Source organism: Dunckerocampus dactyliophorus, chromosome 3, assembly GCF_027744805.1.
Source record: "Dunckerocampus dactyliophorus isolate RoL2022-P2 chromosome 3, RoL_Ddac_1.1, whole genome shotgun sequence".
Lineage (NCBI taxonomy): Eukaryota > Metazoa > Chordata > Actinopteri > Syngnathiformes > Syngnathidae > Dunckerocampus > Dunckerocampus dactyliophorus.
Genome location: NC_072821.1, coordinates 25,185,463 through 25,201,863, shown reverse-complemented (window position 1 = coordinate 25,201,863; position 16,401 = coordinate 25,185,463). Strand labels below are relative to the sequence as shown.

Sequence of the window (16,401 nt, the reverse complement as noted above, 5' to 3'; positions counted from 1 at the left end):
GCGTTATAACAGAGCTATGGCTTGCCATGACGACAGGGGATTGGAATTCCATCCCCAACGGCGACTTACGAGCCCCTGGCCAAGAAGAAGGAGAAGCTGGGTCCCGGTCCCATCCTGACCTGGATGGGCAGGGCTTACACCACCCACCCCTGCTAAGCTACACATGATGCAGCAGCACATCACGGACAACAGAAACCTGCCGTATCAGAAGATGAGCTGGGAGGCTCCGAAAAAGTCCATCAATGGTCTGATCAACAAAGTCAACATGTCCAACATCGTCCAGGAGGGGTCTGCTGGCTCACTTGGTGCTGCAGGCTCAGGTGATGTTGCCTAACGTCGCTGACGTGTACACCACCGTTGTGGTCATGAACAACTTCAAGTACCGTAAGATTGGAGAGCTGGTCCTCAAGCTGACTAAGGTCCCCACCTCCCTGTGGGATCAACACCATATTCACATGTCTCCGCAACGTCCTCTGCTGGTCGGTCAACGACATTAGGGTCCAGTACATGATCGAGATGGAAGGATGGCTTCAAGGACTACCCTGTCATCCCGGAGGGTTTGGACCTGGTGTATGAGGACGACCAGTTAACACACAAACTGCCGTTGGATGATGACTTCAACACAGAAGACATCCTGAATGTGTTCAATTGGAAAACGAGGAGAAGCACAAAACGCTGAAGAGAGACATCTTGGGCCGGGGAAACAGCAACACTTTGGCGAGGTTGCAGAAGGCAGTGAGAATGGTGAAGACGAGAGTGATGAGAAGCAGGAGGGAGAAGACAAGAAGGTGACCATCTTTGATCCGATTGAGGTCAACCTCGTTGCCTTGAGGAGAGCCATCTACCTCCAGATCCAGTCCAGTTTGGACTTTGAGGTATGTACTCTCAAGCATATCAAGATGGACATGCCTGACAGTCAGCTTTGCAACATAATCCTGGACTGCTTCGGCAGGTTCTATTTGCTAAAGAAGAAGTACGTGGAGAAGTACATGGAGAGCAGTATGAAACCATTCACTGACTGGAGACCAACAAGCTGAGGAATACGGCTTGACTCTTTGCTCACCACTTCGACATTGACCCTGAAGTGTGTTGGAATGTATCAACCTTAGTGAGGAGACCACCATGTTCTCCAGAAAGATCTTTGTTGTTGTCAGGGGCTGAGTGCCTACATTGGCCTTCTCAGACTCAACCAGCGCCTCAAACATATGACTTTGGAGTCGAAGGTCCTTTAACTCGTGATAATCCCAGGAACACTTGCTTTACTATCAACTTCTTCACATCCGTCGGTCTGGGCGGACTGACAGATGAGTTGAGGGAACATCTGAAGGACACCCCGAAGATGAGCATGACTGAGAACCAGGAAGTGGAATACTCTGACTCCTCCTCCTCAGTCTCCTCCAACGAATCGAACTCTTCAGACTTGTTGGCCAGCAGCAGCTCTGGTGGTAGTCCGAACATAAGAAGAGGAGAAAAGGACGCAGCGAGAAGATGAGGAAAGCCGTTCCCTTACCGTAGGGAACATGGATGAAACTGTCACCTTAAATCTGAGGTACCGTTACACCCCTTGTGTGTGCTGTGCATGAAATGTAAAAATGTAGAATTTCTGGATGAAAACTATATTTAATACTGTATCTCAACATAATGGTCTCTCTCTGTTTTGTGGTAGAAACCCGCCCTCTTTCTGCTCAGCCATTGAACGCCACTATCCATTAAAAAAAACACACACACACACACACATTACATATGTTAGCTATTATTAGTGAGTTGGCAAAGTTTAGCTACTAATGTTAGCTATCATTGAATGTATAGCATATCACAGTGGTCTGCAACCTGTGGCTCCAACTGGTTTATACTTCCGCATAGTCACTACAGCGTCTCTTCTGACCCCATTATGAGTCTTTCAAAGTTCTGTGTTGGAGTTGAGCATGTGCTGTGTAATTCTCCACCGAAGAGGAAGGGGCAGTGTTTTCTGGTGAGTCAATTCAGTAAGAAACCATGACGCTGGTCACCTATTACGCTTGTTAGCTTCCTTTGTAGCTAATAAACAATGGCAACAAAAGCGCCAGTGAGAGTGGTACTGGAACTGGAACTAATTAATGGAACTTGTTTGTGTCCCACACGTAAGCTACAAGTGGATATTACGTTCATGGTGTACGTACTAACTTTTTCAAGCGTGTTGTTGTTATTATACTAACTATATCTTGTCCCCGAAACACTATTTGTGTGTGGTTGTTTAATGAACATAAACACAAAGTGTGTCCAGGCTTATGATTTTGATACAATCACAGGGGTCGCTGATGATCGTCACAGACTACATTCCAGTAGTGAATAAACAACCCCCTGTGAAGAGGCCTGAGAAGCAGTGGTCTGAGGAGAGTAGTGCGAGGCCCAGAGACTGCTTCCAGACAACAGACTGGGAAGCGCTCTGTAGTCCCCATGGCAGTGACGTTGACAGCATGACGCACTGCATCACAGACTATACAAACTTCTGTGTGGAGAACACTGTGCCCTCCAAGTTGGTGCGGTGTTTTCACAACAACAAACCCTGGGTGACCTCTGAGATTAAGGCCCTGCTGAATAAGAAGAAGAGGGTCTTCAACTCGGGGGACAAGGAGAAGCTGTGCAGAGTCCAGAGGGAACTCCGGCATAAGATCAGGAAGGGGAAGGACTGCTACAGGAGGAAACTGGAGAAGCGGCTGGAGGAGAATAATGCCAGGGAAGTCTGGAGAGGCCTGCAGACCATCACAGGCCATGGTAAAGGAGTGAGGAGAGACCAAGCCAGTGGGGACAAGATCTGGGCAGATGAACTCAATCTGTTTTTCAACAGATTTGAGTCTGCCCCACCTCCCTCCCCTACCAACCCAGCACTCTTCACCCCCACATCCCCATCCCAGCCATCCTCTACCCCCCTCTCCATAACTGATGATCAGGTGAGGAGTCAGCTGAAGAAGATCAAGGCAAGGAAGGCCCCGGGACCGGATGGCATCAGCCCTAGAATCCTCAAGGACTGTGCTGACCAGCTCTGTGGAGTTCTCAGGCACTTGTTCAATCTCAGCCTGAGCCTGGAGAAAGTCCCGGCCCTGTGGAAGACCTCCTGTGTGGTCCCGATACCAAAGACACCGCGTCCCAAGGAGCCTAACCACTTCAGGCCTGTTGCCTTGACCTCTCACCTGATGAAGACCATGGAGAGGATTATCCTGAAGCACCTGCGACCCCTGGTAGGCACTCAGCTGGACCCCCTGCAGTTTGCTTACCGGCCTCGGATCGGAGTGGACGACGCAGTGATCTACCTGCTGCACAGATCACTGCTACACCTGGAGGACAGCGGGAGCGCTGTGTGGGTCATGTTTTTTGACTTCTCCAGTGCCTTTAACACCATCCAGCCGTCACTACTCAGAGTGAAGATGGAGAGTGTGGCAGTAGACCAACACCTGACTGCATGGGTTATAGACTACCTCACCAACAGACCACAGTATGTGAGGCTCCGTCACTGTGTGTCTGACATGGTACTCTGCAGCACAGGTGCCCCTCAGGGTATGGTGCTCTCCCCTTTCCTCTTCACCCTCTACACCTCGGACTTCACACACAACTCCACACAGTGTCACATCCAGAAGTTCTCCGATGACACAGCCATTGTTGGTTGTGTTTCAGAGGGGAATGATCTGGAATACAGGACGGTCATCAGGGACTTTGTCAGCTGGAGTGAGCTTAACCAGCTGCAACTCAACACCAGCAAGACAAAGGAGATGATCATTAACTTACAGAGGAAAACATCCCATTTCACACCGGTGAACATCCAGGGAGCGGACATAGAGTTGGTAGACAGCTACAAATTCCTGGGTGTTCACCTTAACAACAAACTGGACTGGTCCATCAACACCCACACCCTCTACAAGAAGGGCCAGAGTCGCCTCCACCTGCTGAGGAGACTGAGGTCCTTTGGTGTGTGCAGGACTCTTTTACGGACCTTTTATGACTCTGTGGTGGCCTCAGCCATCTTCTATGCTGTGGGCTGCTGGAGAGGGGGCAGCACGGACAGGGACAGGAGCAGGATCAATAGGCTGATCAGGAGAGCGAGCTCTGTCCTGGACGGTCCTCTGGACTCCGTGGAGGAAGTGGGGGAGAGAAGGATGTTGGCTAAGCTGACATCCATCATGGACGACACCTCTCACCCGCTACATGACACTGTGGGTTCCCTTAGCAGCTCCTTCAGCAGCAGACCGTTACACCCACGGTGTAAGAAGGAGAGGTTCCGCAGGTCCTTCATACCGACCGCTGTCAGGCTCTACAACACCTGCACCACCTGAACCATGTTGTAGTCAATATGCATTCTTTACACTTTACTCTTTACTTGCGTATCTTGCTTGCTGCTGTAACAAGTGAATTTCCCCGCTGTGGGATAAATAAAGTACAAATACAATACAAATATTGAGTAGCTCACTAAAGGGTCAAAGAATATTTGCTTCATTCAGCTCTTAGTTATTTGTTATTTTAACTGTTGAATTCAGACTTCATGCCTTTATATAATGACAAATGACCACAAAATAGCATAAGGACAATGGCCACACTGTTTGAGTGGAGATGTGGTTGGTAAATAAAGTAGTGTACAGTTTAAATGTTGCCAGTCATAAATAAAACACAAAATAGTTGACAGCTCTAATAGTGATGAAAGTTGGCAGACCCCTGCAACCTGGACACTGAATTTATTCTGTTTTAAGTTAAGCAGGACAGATTTCTATTTTATAAAGATATTTATTGATATTCATTTATTCTGTTAATTTTGTTATCTTAAACTAAAAAAGAAATGATTGAACAATTTATTTCCCATGTATTCCTATTACTCCAAAACATGCACCAATAAATTCAGGTTTGTGTCAAATAGTACAAAAATGGTTTCACACAAATAAAGGCAAAAAAACCCAACAATCCGCTAGAACTAATTTATGTGTTACAACACTTGTTACGAATGTTGATCTGAAATTGGTGGAGAATGCTTGTGAAAAGGTGTAAGAAACATGACTAATTGCAGGGTGGCAACAGGTGTCGCTCGTCACTCCACCAGGAGGAACAGGAAGACATAAAAGAAACGTGACAATGCAAGAATCCGTCTATGTAACTTTCACTTCAGTTTAGTAGTCAAATAGGCTTTGAGGCGGCAAGTGGGTTTTAATTTGGTCGAAACGAGCCCAAATGGCTCTTTTGATGCTGAAGGTTGCCTATAGCCTATGGCCTACCATATCCACACATGACTCCAAATTGTCAGTCCCTTCTCTGAGACTGCCATGTGCATGTGCACGTGCTACGGACCTGTACGGGTGAGACAGTGAAAGCCATGAATGCCAGCTATTTTAATTGGGATAAAATAAACGATTTTTACATTTTTTTAAACAAAGCTTAACTTTGTGTAAAATATAGTTATTTGTTCAGTCCGTTTCTTTAAACCACGATGGGTCACATTTACTAGCCGGTGGTGTTCTTCTTCTATTGTTTTTGTTTTAAAACCTGTAATTTGTAGCCGACAAGGGACAGCATATAAGTGCAATGAATAGACTCATCAACTTTAACATTCCGTATCATCTAAATGTGTGTAAAAAAATCTAACGAACTAACTTTTTTTCCCAAAAAAATACTTATTGTAAATTTAAAATGGAAAAGTTTGTGTTTATAGTATATGTATATGTTCTCGTGGACCTTGGTTAGAACAAAAAAAAAGGGCAGAAAAACTGAAGGAAGAATTTAAAGTACCGTCTTTGGAGGGCAATAAATATTGCTTTAAAGTGCTACTGTTTTAGCCGCCACTAGATGTCAGCATTTGTTTTTGCAGGTGGAACGTCAGTCACATGTGGCCCCCATGTGGAAGGAGGGAGAGAGAGGCTCATTGGAGAGGAAAAGCTTAGGAAGTTTTGCCACACTGAAGAAAGAACAACTCGGAGAGTGTGTGCAGAGTGTGCCATAAATAAAAGGGTAAGTCCTTTTTGTATTTGTCGCTTTTTTGAAATGCATACAGCAATATAGAAACAAACATTCTTCATGTTCAGACTTTTTATGTTGTGTTTATGTTTTCTGATGTTAGAGACCTTTTAACTTTGACCTTTCGTAAGCTTAGTTTGTATAATTATGAGATTTATTTTTAACCTTCCTTGAGTGAATTTCTGAGTTAATGATGTTCTTAGTTACAATGAGGGTACAATTACATGAATCATACTTAAGTTTACTGTGCATCTTCCAAAAAAAGTCACTCTGTTGCTAAGTTATCGTTTCACTGGATAGTTACCGGCCCCAAAAAAGCTCCCTTTGTAAACATGTTACATAGTAGATACTGTATCAGAGCTCTTGCTCTGATAGGCCAAATCATGTCTCCCTACACCCTGGTGTGAGACAGAAATAATCTTGTGGATAAGAACAACATTGCAGAATACCAACCATTCCTGAAAGTATTGCCTCCCTTCAGTTTCTCTTTCTGGAGGGTTTACAGGAACTTTGTGGGCTTCAGGACTTACCCTGAAAGCCATGACTGTCTTTCAGTGGAATTCATTGCCTCACAATGCGGCCTTATGCTAGGTTTGCAAAGGTACCACAGCCTTTCGAAAGTGGTTCAGTATTCAAAACGGTGCATTTACAGTATATCACAAATGTATTGAAGGTAGGAAAGACTTGTAAAGAATATTTTACCTTGGATTCCAGGGAGAGGTGGAATCTTCAAAGTCAAATGCCCCGTATGTTGTAACCAACATTGTCTGAAACAAATACGCCTCAAAAGTCTTGCATGGGCCAAACCATTACATGCATAACGCCGTGTTATGAGACATCTGCAAATTTCAATGAAGTGTTTTGCCTTTCCTTTGGCTTTTTGTGTTTTTATGATGTCACCATAGAAGGGTGCCAGTGATGGCAAAGAAGCAGAACTATGTTAATATTACTTACTGTGACATAGTATGGTACAATATGACCAACAGAATGAAGTGAAAATCAATTAGATGCAACATAATACAATATAACATTACTTAAACAGTACTAGCGACAAAACAACCACTAAGCTCTAGATGTGTTCTTGCTACCTGCTGATAGTTATAATACAGCACATATAAAACACCAAAGGTGACAGTATTGCTCTGCCAACGCTTTTCTGCTGCTTCTTTATTAGGTGTTTGTGAGGCTCTTCAAATGGTTGTGCAACACTGGGTCAGCTCTACACCTTTGCAAGGGTATGGGTGGGTGCATGGAAATTTGCTTTTTAACGTGCTACCACCGCAAGATAGTTTTTGTGGCATGTGTTAGCAATTAGGTTCCACCAGTCAGACATGATTGTTTTTGTTTTGAAGGAAAGTGGGAGGACGACACTGCCCAAGATGTTAGTTAGGGCAAGACACTACACTGCACAAAAGGGTCTCTGCGGACTGCAATTGTACTAGCCACAGGTGATCGGCTTTTGTGGTCGGCGTTTATCAGCATTTATCAGTGTATGCCAATTTAAAAATCTTTTTACGGAAATCAGGCGATACTGATTGGTGGCCGATCGATCGGAGCATTCCTCGTTGCCACACATCTGTATTGTTTGAATTGTTCTAACTTTCCCCTCATACAGCGCCCCTGGTTGAGGGTGTCCAGTTTAGGATCTCATCTCTGCAATTTGTAGATAATGTGGTCCTGATCGCCTCATCAACATTTACTGGGGTGGTTTGCAGCTGTGTGTGAAGCTTTTGGAATGAGACTCAGCACCTCCAAATCTGAGGACATGGTTTTCAGCTGGAAAAGGGTGGATTGCACCGTTCGGGTTGGAAGTGTAGCCTTACCCCTGGTGGAGGAGTATCTTGGGATCTTGTTTACTTGTGAGGGAAGGCTGGAGCGTGACATTGACAGCGTAACCGATGCAGCATCTGCAGTGATACGGTCACTCCACCCTTGTGGTGAAGGGAGAGCTAAGCCGGAAGGCAAAGCTCTCGATTTAATGGTCGATCTACGTTCCTAACCTTACCTATGGTTACAAGCCTTGTGTAGTGACCGAAAGAGCAAGATCGCAGATACAAGCAGCCAAAATGAGTTTCCTTTGTAGGTTGGCTGCACTCACCCTAAGAGATAAGTTGAGGTGGCTCGGTCTTGTCTGGATGCCTCCCTGGTGAAGCGTTTGATACGGGGTCCCCCCAGTTGAACTGGAAGAGTTGGCCAGAGACCAGGAAGTCTTGGCTTCCCTACTGAGACTGCTGCCCAGATAGCGGAAGAAAAACTTAAAATATTGCTTGTACGGGTTTTATTTATTTTGTTTGAGCCAGTAATAAATTACTTGACTTTGCATTATTTTCTGTGGGGAAAAATTGTTTCAAAATTAGAACTACAATGTCACAGAGCAGATCGACTTTGGAGGCTTCACTGTATTACTCTTCTACAGGAAAATGATGGTTTGGTTGTTTTGACTGTTCATGAGAAGAATGATTAAAAAAATATTTGAACTATTTTTATTAAAATGGAGAGGTAGGATAAAGAATTTTTCTTGTATATGACTAATGGTAGGTGAGTTGTGAGCTCCAGCTCACCCGTGACCTTGACCAGGACACGTGGTAGAAAATGAATACCAATGTTAGGCTAAACTCCAGCAAAACTGGCCTTTTACTGTCATATTTATTTTAATTCCAATTTCAATTGAATGTAATACGCTGTACAATATAATGTGTAATATACTGTATGTCCAATTTTGACCAACACAAAGAAAATTACTCTATTTATACGTTGTCATATTTTATTTTGTAGCAGTAGCTCGGTCTGTCAGCTTTTGGCTTAGGCCTGGAGGGTTGAAAGGTGAAGACCACCCACGGGATTTGGTTTATAGTACCGAGCATGGCACTGTGGCAGTGTTCACCATTTTGACAGGTTTGAATCTAGAGGTCAGATTTCTTTGATGAATGTATTTGATGTGGCTGAGGGCCCAGATGTTGCATTTTTAATTTAGCCTTAATCCCTAATACTACATGGATCTTAATGACTAAATCCTGGCATATGAAGCACTACTTAAGGACACTTTAATGTGTGCATGTGTATATTTAAAACACTCTCAACTCTGAAACCTTGACATTCACACCACAGGCATGGTGTAGACTGCTTGATGTTATTCTCAACACTATATGGTCTCAGGCTGAACAGCCAACTGGTGCAATTGATGCAATGCAGGTACAAGACATGGACTGTTAAGGATCAGCCCAGCAATTTCTTGTATACAGGAAGCTGCTGATCTTAGAAGAGTAAGGTCACAAACTCCCAGTGGTGTTTAATCTCAACTAATTTCCTCATTTTTGTTTGGACAGCCAACCATGTGTACATGTACATGTTTGCATGCACCTTTCCTGTGTAATGTATAACTCAAATAGTACTGAAACATATGGACTAATTCAAAGTTGACAAAAAACTTACTTGGTTATTTTGAAGCTACCATTTGCAGAATGGCTAGTATCAAATAATTATATTGTATCAATATATAATGGCAGTATATATCAGATAACCATTAAATAGTTGATTAGGCAGATAGTGTATGTAATGTAGGTTATCATGAGACCCATTATGTCTGGCCAGAGCCTCGGATGCTATGTGATAACTTCCCTATGGATGCCAGTATTATAAACTTTATTCTTCTTGAGATGCACAAGTACATGGGAGGCATTGTTTTGGTTGTGGTGGCTGACATTTGTTATGTTTTTAGGCATGCGACTGAACATTCAGGTGTCTTGAATCACGGACGGACAACTGCTTTATTTCCTGTGAGACAAACTCAGTTCATGCTCTTTATATAACCTAATGACTGCTCATAACATCTCCAACTCCGGTGACAGACACAGCTTGACACATTCCAGGATGTGCATGGAGCAGCTTCCTTTTTCCGTGTACTCCCAGTTCATCAACTCCTGTGTGGTTGAAGGGACATATTGATGGCACAGGACAGTTGGCAGTATTGAACTGTTGTTTACATTCCTTCTGCACATTGCATTAAGACCCGTGCAGTTTGCAGATATGCAAAGTTATTTTAGAGCATGTGTGGTTAACGTTCCATTGGCCTCATGGTGTTTTGACAGACACAGTGAAAAGTTCTTCTGAAGTGGAAATGTTGAGTGTTTTCTTAAATCGTCACAGCGAGCTGGTGTTGTTTATCCAAGTGTAGTTATGTGGCTCACTTGTGGACTTCTCTAGGTGTGGCAGCACTCTGCATAAGTGCCCTAAACACTGGCTCCAGTGTAGATGGCTAAAATAGGACTAGGCTGCCTCCTATTGGTGTATCTGTGTTGCACATATGGTTATGGTTATGGTTTAATTTATCTGAACATGCATACAAGTTACAATGGAGTACATCACATTTACAGTTCACAGTTCCACATGTCCAAAAGGAGTTGGGTTTGGTTTGCTATTAGTTTATTTGAAAATGAAGGTTACAATGGAATACATCTCATGAATCATTCTTTGACAGTTCCACATGTCCAAAAGGAGTAGGAAGAAGCAAAGTTTATTTAATCCTACCCCCCATCTATTCCACATCTATTTCAACACTTGTTATTCACTTCCTGCATTCCATGTCATATTTTCTGTGATAATCAGGATACTAATACATAAAAGATGACAGTAAGACCAAGAAAAAAAATGCATATATAAATTAAATATGAATAAAGAAAAAGAGTTTTTGTGGCCCCCACTGCTTGTACGCATGCCTGACAACGTCGGGGCATGCTCCTAATGAGACTACGGATGGTGTCCTGGGGGATCTCCTCCAAAATCTGGACCATGGCATCCATGAGCTCCTGGACAGTCTGAGGAGCAACCTGGCAGCGCCGGATGGACCTAAACATAATGTCCCAGAGGTGTTCTATTGGGTTTAGGTCAGGTGAACGTGGGGGCCAGTCAATGGTATCAATTCCTTCATCCTCCAGGAACTACCTGCATACACTAACCACATGAGGTCGAGCATTGTCGTGGACCAGGAGGAACCCTGGTCCCACTGCACCAGCGTAGGTTCTGACAATGGGTCCAAGGATTTCATCCCGGTACCTAATAGCAGTCAGGGTGCCATTATCTAACCTGTAGAGGTCTGTGCGTCCTTCCAGGGATATGCCTCCACAGACCATCACTGACCCACCACCAAACCGGTCAGGCTGAATGATGTTGCAGGCAGCATAACGTTCTCCACGGCATCTCCAGACCCTTTCACGTCTGTCGCATGTGCTCAGGTTGAACTTGCTCTCATCAGTGAAGAGCACAGGGCACCAGTGGTGTAGTTGCCAATTCTGGTGGTCTATGGCAAATGCCATTCGAGCTCTATGGTACTGGGCAGTGAGCACAGGGCCCACTACAGGATGTCGGGCCCTCAGGCCACCCTCATGGAGCCTGTTTCTGATTGTTTGGTCAGAAACATTCACACCAGTGGCCTGCTGGAGGTCATTTTGTAGGGCTCTGGCAGTGCTCATCCTGTTCCTCCTTGCACAAAGGAGCAGATACCGATCCTGCTGAGGGCTGAAGGACCTTCTACGGCCCTGTCCAGCTCTCCTGGAGTAACTACCTGTCTCCTGGAATCTCCTCCATGCATCCAGTGATGCCCTGGTCCAGATCTGGGAGGAGATCTCCCAGGATACCATCCGTAATCTTATTAGGAGCATGCCCCGGCGGACTGGGCATCAAATGTAGGAATCCAAATGGAAAAAAATTGAACGATCCCGGGAGAATCCAAATGTCAGTCCCGGTTTCAATTGATACTATAGACTCTATGCCCGACCCTACCTGGCGCTCTATCGCCATACACGAATTTAAACATGTAGTGGTGTATATCATGATGTCGGAGGATGCAAATTGTCCACATACAATAGAGGAATGATCTTAAAAATAAAAAATAAAATGTGTTTTTTGCAAAAGGGATGTTTTTTCCTTGAACTGGATTTACCAATAAACAAGTAAAAATAAAAGTTTGAATTTGGTGTCACAAATTGTTTGTATTATTCATTCCTCCCAGCGAGTGAAGTACCGGCTTGGCCTTGTGGATTCTGAAGGGTCTATTTTGTCTCCCTTTTGAGAACTCAGCCCTGACGTTAGTACAGAATGAAAACCACAAGCCGTACCCACAAGCTTTCACTGCCGCTGACTCCCAGCCTCACACCCAGTTTACTGACAAAAAACAAAATCTTGTTTTTTCCTTTGCTGCCTGATGTTTACTTTTCTCCTCGCATCGTTACCTCGAGCATCATTTTTTCTTCTTAATGAGGTTGTATGTTCTATTTAAATATTTGTTTGGAATGTTGTCTTTGTATGTTGTAAAAATAGCAACCATGGTTTACATTCAGTATGGACTTGTTATTTTTAGCCCTTTGGTGGTAGAAGAGCAGCTTAATCTTTTCTTAACGTTTAATTTGGCATTGCTGTGGGTACACAAACATGCAAGCATCCTGCGTAGTAAAAAGGATGACTTTTCCTCCAATTGCTTTCTTGCGCAAAGCAAGAAAGCAAAATTTTTGGATATTTCCTGTTTTATGTTTTTGTCCTGTTGTTAACGACTTTAGGTACTCACGTCTTGTCCCTGGACAGATATTATGGTGTAGCTTTGGAGGGAAAATCAATTTTCATGACTTGGATTGAGTGCCACTGGTTCTATACAGTAGGCTTAAAAACAATAGCTTTGGAGGGGTTAGAATCTCCATTTTTTTTTTTTTTTTTTGCATAATCAACCTACAGTTTTTGTCTTAGATTGTCTATTAGAAGAAATCAGATTAAAGTTATGGGGGTTATTTCCAGATATTTAGCAGAAAAATACGAAGGACGTCCCATTGCTAATGTTTTTCATGATGCCAATTAATCAATCAAAATAATATTATCATATAATTCTAATTTATCATGCAGTGTTGTAAGTGTGTGTTGTACTGTAGATGTAGGGATACATTCCGGGACCAACAGCAAATGGCAAAAAACTGTGAGTAATTGATACCCCTACAGAAATGTTTGACACAGGGCTTGCTGCCCCTCCCCTACAAATTCTCCCGCTAGCTTGACATTGACGTTCTTCTGCGAACATTTGCAATAAAAGTGTTGTTGGAATTATTAGATTACATTCAGCTCCAAAACCCTCTTCTTCTCTCATCAATGTGCTTCAAATGTATAGGTACTAGGGATGCTACGATCAGGGTTTTATGCTGCCAATTCCGATACCGTTCATCCAGGAGTGAGATCGGCTGATACCGATACCGATCACATGGACTAAATGTTGATTTTTCAATGTATTTATTTATTTTAGCGCTATTGGCCAGGGACGCTGAAAGTAGTGGACAAGACATAATTAGTATAATGACAAAAATAGAGTAAAGATGTGACGCTTGAAAAAGTATGTAGTATGTGAAAGTATGTAGTAAGTAAAAGTATGTACCCCATGAACCTGATATCCACTTGTGGCTTCCCCATGGGACAAAAACAAGCTCCAAACTATAACCGCATTGCTTGTTTGTTTTAAAAACAAAATGTCACTGTGGTAAAAGGTCACATTTGGAGTTTGAAGACCAGAAGCTAGGCGGAAAACTCTCGCTAGCTAGCTTCACCAGCAAACACTGATAATGTGGTTTTTTTTACAGAAATTGTCTGATATTGATCGGTGGACGATTGATCGGAGCACCCCTAAATAGGTATGAATGACAATATAAGATGATCGATGAACAGAGGGAGTTGGAGTCACGGTTTAAAAGTTATGCAGCATATAAGGCTGTATCCCAATTCCACTCCTTAAGCCCTTCCCCCTCGTCTTACACAAACCCCTTCCTCTTAAAACCGAGGACCGAGGGGAAGAAGCCACCAGAAAGGGGACACCACTTGATTCTCATTACGTCATCACCCTTCACCGCTTGCTGTCTGTGACGTAGGCAGATGAGACAATTTGTCATGATAAATGTTTCCTACTATAAAGTAAGGTGCATACTTTTCTACATTATTTCAGAATCAGAAGAATCAGAATCAGCTTTATTGGCCAAGTATGCTTACACAAACAAGGAATTTGACTTGGGTTAATACCCAGACAATTAAGAAATAAATAACTAATTAAGAAGTAATTAAACAACAATGAGATGTGCAAAGGGACAATAATATAACGACAGTGCAATTCAAGTGAGTGTGTGATTAATAAACGGGGACATTATCTGCATTTACAGTATACACAAAGTATTTACATTAAAGAAAACAGGATTTCATTGTTATATACTGTAGCCTACCGCAAAACACCTTTTTAAAAAAAAAAAAAAAATACTGAAGGAACACATTTTACAAACTGTGACATTTATTGCCAAACAACAAAGAAGTCTAATAAATAACAGATAACAACCAGCACTGTAACAAATTAAAAAAATGTATCAAACAAAATAACAATATAACAAACTTGAAAATCAACAAATGTATAAACTTTATCAACCATTATTTCACGTTTTAAAAACATTGATGTTTTGGCCTCGCTTTCCTCCTGTTGTTGACTTCAGTTGGCTCAGCATCTCCTGCAGGAATAACACATACAGTACGCATGATTCATGGGGTACAACTATTAACTCAATACAATAATAATAGTAATAGTAGTTTAGTAATAGTGTGCTGAAAACAAATAGAGAGTGATGGTAACAAAAAAATAGATGGGACATCGTTAGATTCCAAAAGTTGAATAAACTTTGATAATTTGGTGCGCTGTCCACATATGGTCATGTTGTTTACGTCTTTTATTTTGCTCACTTCCTGACCATCCATACTGTATGCTGAATACAATAAACATATGTCACCATCAGAATTGTTGCTGGACTAGAGTGGCTATAATTTGCAGCAAACAGACTTCACTACGATGTGCTGCGTTACATGAGTTATTAGATAGCTAATATGAAACGCCAGTGTCACAGTACACTTCAGTAAGGTAGCTTCCTCTCTCCAGCGAGCGATTTGAAAATACAACTTACAATTAACAGGCTAATATGGTCGCTATATATCATGGTGTAATCATTCATGAAATGCAGTACATTGCAGTGAAATTAGATAACTAGCAACAACCAAAATTTGCGGGGCCGTGAATGATGAATAGCAAATGTGCTGTAATGTGCTTATTTATTTATTGCGATGAGGATAAGTGGCATAGAAAATGGATGGAAAGATGGATGGGCAATGTGGGGTCACTTCCAACTAACAAGATGCCTTTCTCAAAATAGTCCCCGTGCCTGTGATTATACACTGTAAGTACAATGTATTTGTACACATTGCCATTGGTAATTATTGACTATTCATTTAGAAGAACATTTGTGAGCTCAATGATGAAATCTATTTGTTTATCTGTAACTTTTTTCTTCTTTCTTTTCTGTCATTTATCACGCTCCATCCATCCATTTTCTATGCTGCTTATCCTCATTAGGGCCACGGGCGTATGCTGGAGCCTATCCCAGCTGACTTCGGGCGAGAGGCGGGATACACCCTGGACTGGTTCCTTTAATCCATTGCCACCGGTGTTGCCACAGTTACTAAGAAAAGTAATCCGATTACTGACTCCTGATTACTGAACTAAAAAGTAACTTAGTTACTTTACAAATTACTTTATTTAGAAAGTAACTAAATTACATTACTAGTTACTTTTTCAGTTACTTACAGCTGCTGCCTGCAACACTACCCTTCACCACAGAACAGGTCTTATTAACACTATTTTTATTGGTGCAACATCAGCAATGTATATACAATGTTGAACTTAAATAAAAAATCGAAAATGAATGTTTTTATATTAAGAAGAAGTCTCACTTGCCATCATCTTAACTCGGACATCTGTTTTATGAAAACGAAAAAAAAATATAGGCTCCAGCATGCCCCCGCGACCCTAATGAGGATGAAGCGGTATAGAAAATGGATGGATGGAATATAGAAATGTAATAATAATTTTTTACCGATCCAGTGGAGCGTCACTCCCATATAACTTCTGTTGTTCGACGTCCAAATATCAACAGTAGTTGACACAAACTCGACATCATTCATCGCAATCTTGATATTACGTTCCATTTCAGCATACTCGTGCCCCAGATAGGATGAAAATGATGTTCTGTGCGGAAGCTCAGCTGTGACAGTAGTGGGGATCTTCTGTATAATGGCACGAAACGATGGTGTGTCAACCGTGTTAAGCGGCAACATTTCCTCCACGATGTACCGCGCAACCAAGCTCTTCAACTCCCCTCCACTTACTGATTTTCCACCGAAGTCCAGTTTCTGTTGTTTGAGTGGCGTTGGACCTGCGTCACTCGTAGCTCTCCTTTTTGCTCCATCAGTAGGAACTTTCGCCGTGAGCTTGACTGTGCCGTGCTGAGAGTCCAAATGTTTCTTCAAGTTTGATGTTGTGTTACTGAAGGCAGATAACAGTTTGTCTCCAGGACAGAGCGTACAACGAACCGTAAT

General features: G+C 42.6%; 1 protein-coding gene and 1 pseudogene across 2 annotated transcripts in view; both read left to right on the top strand.

The window, feature by feature from the left end:
* Positions 1 to 163: 163 nt before the first annotated feature.
* LOC129178585 (pre-mRNA-splicing factor CWC22 homolog) lies at positions 164 to 2,431 on the top strand (annotated as a pseudogene).
* A 3,458-nt stretch (positions 2,432 to 5,889) lies between these two features.
* The window catches only part of tspan4a (tetraspanin 4a), a 219,993-nt gene continuing 209,481 nt past the window's right edge, over positions 5,890 to 16,401 (top strand). Inside the window, exons 1-2 of one of the 2 annotated variants that reach the window (XM_054771981.1) lie at positions 5,950 to 5,964; positions 13,581 to 13,631. The gene's annotated coding sequence lies outside the window, so the exon portion shown is untranslated. Of the gene's footprint in view, positions 5,965 to 13,580; positions 13,632 to 16,401 lie in introns of both variants that reach the window. The other variant, XM_054771980.1, reaches the window with a different exon arrangement.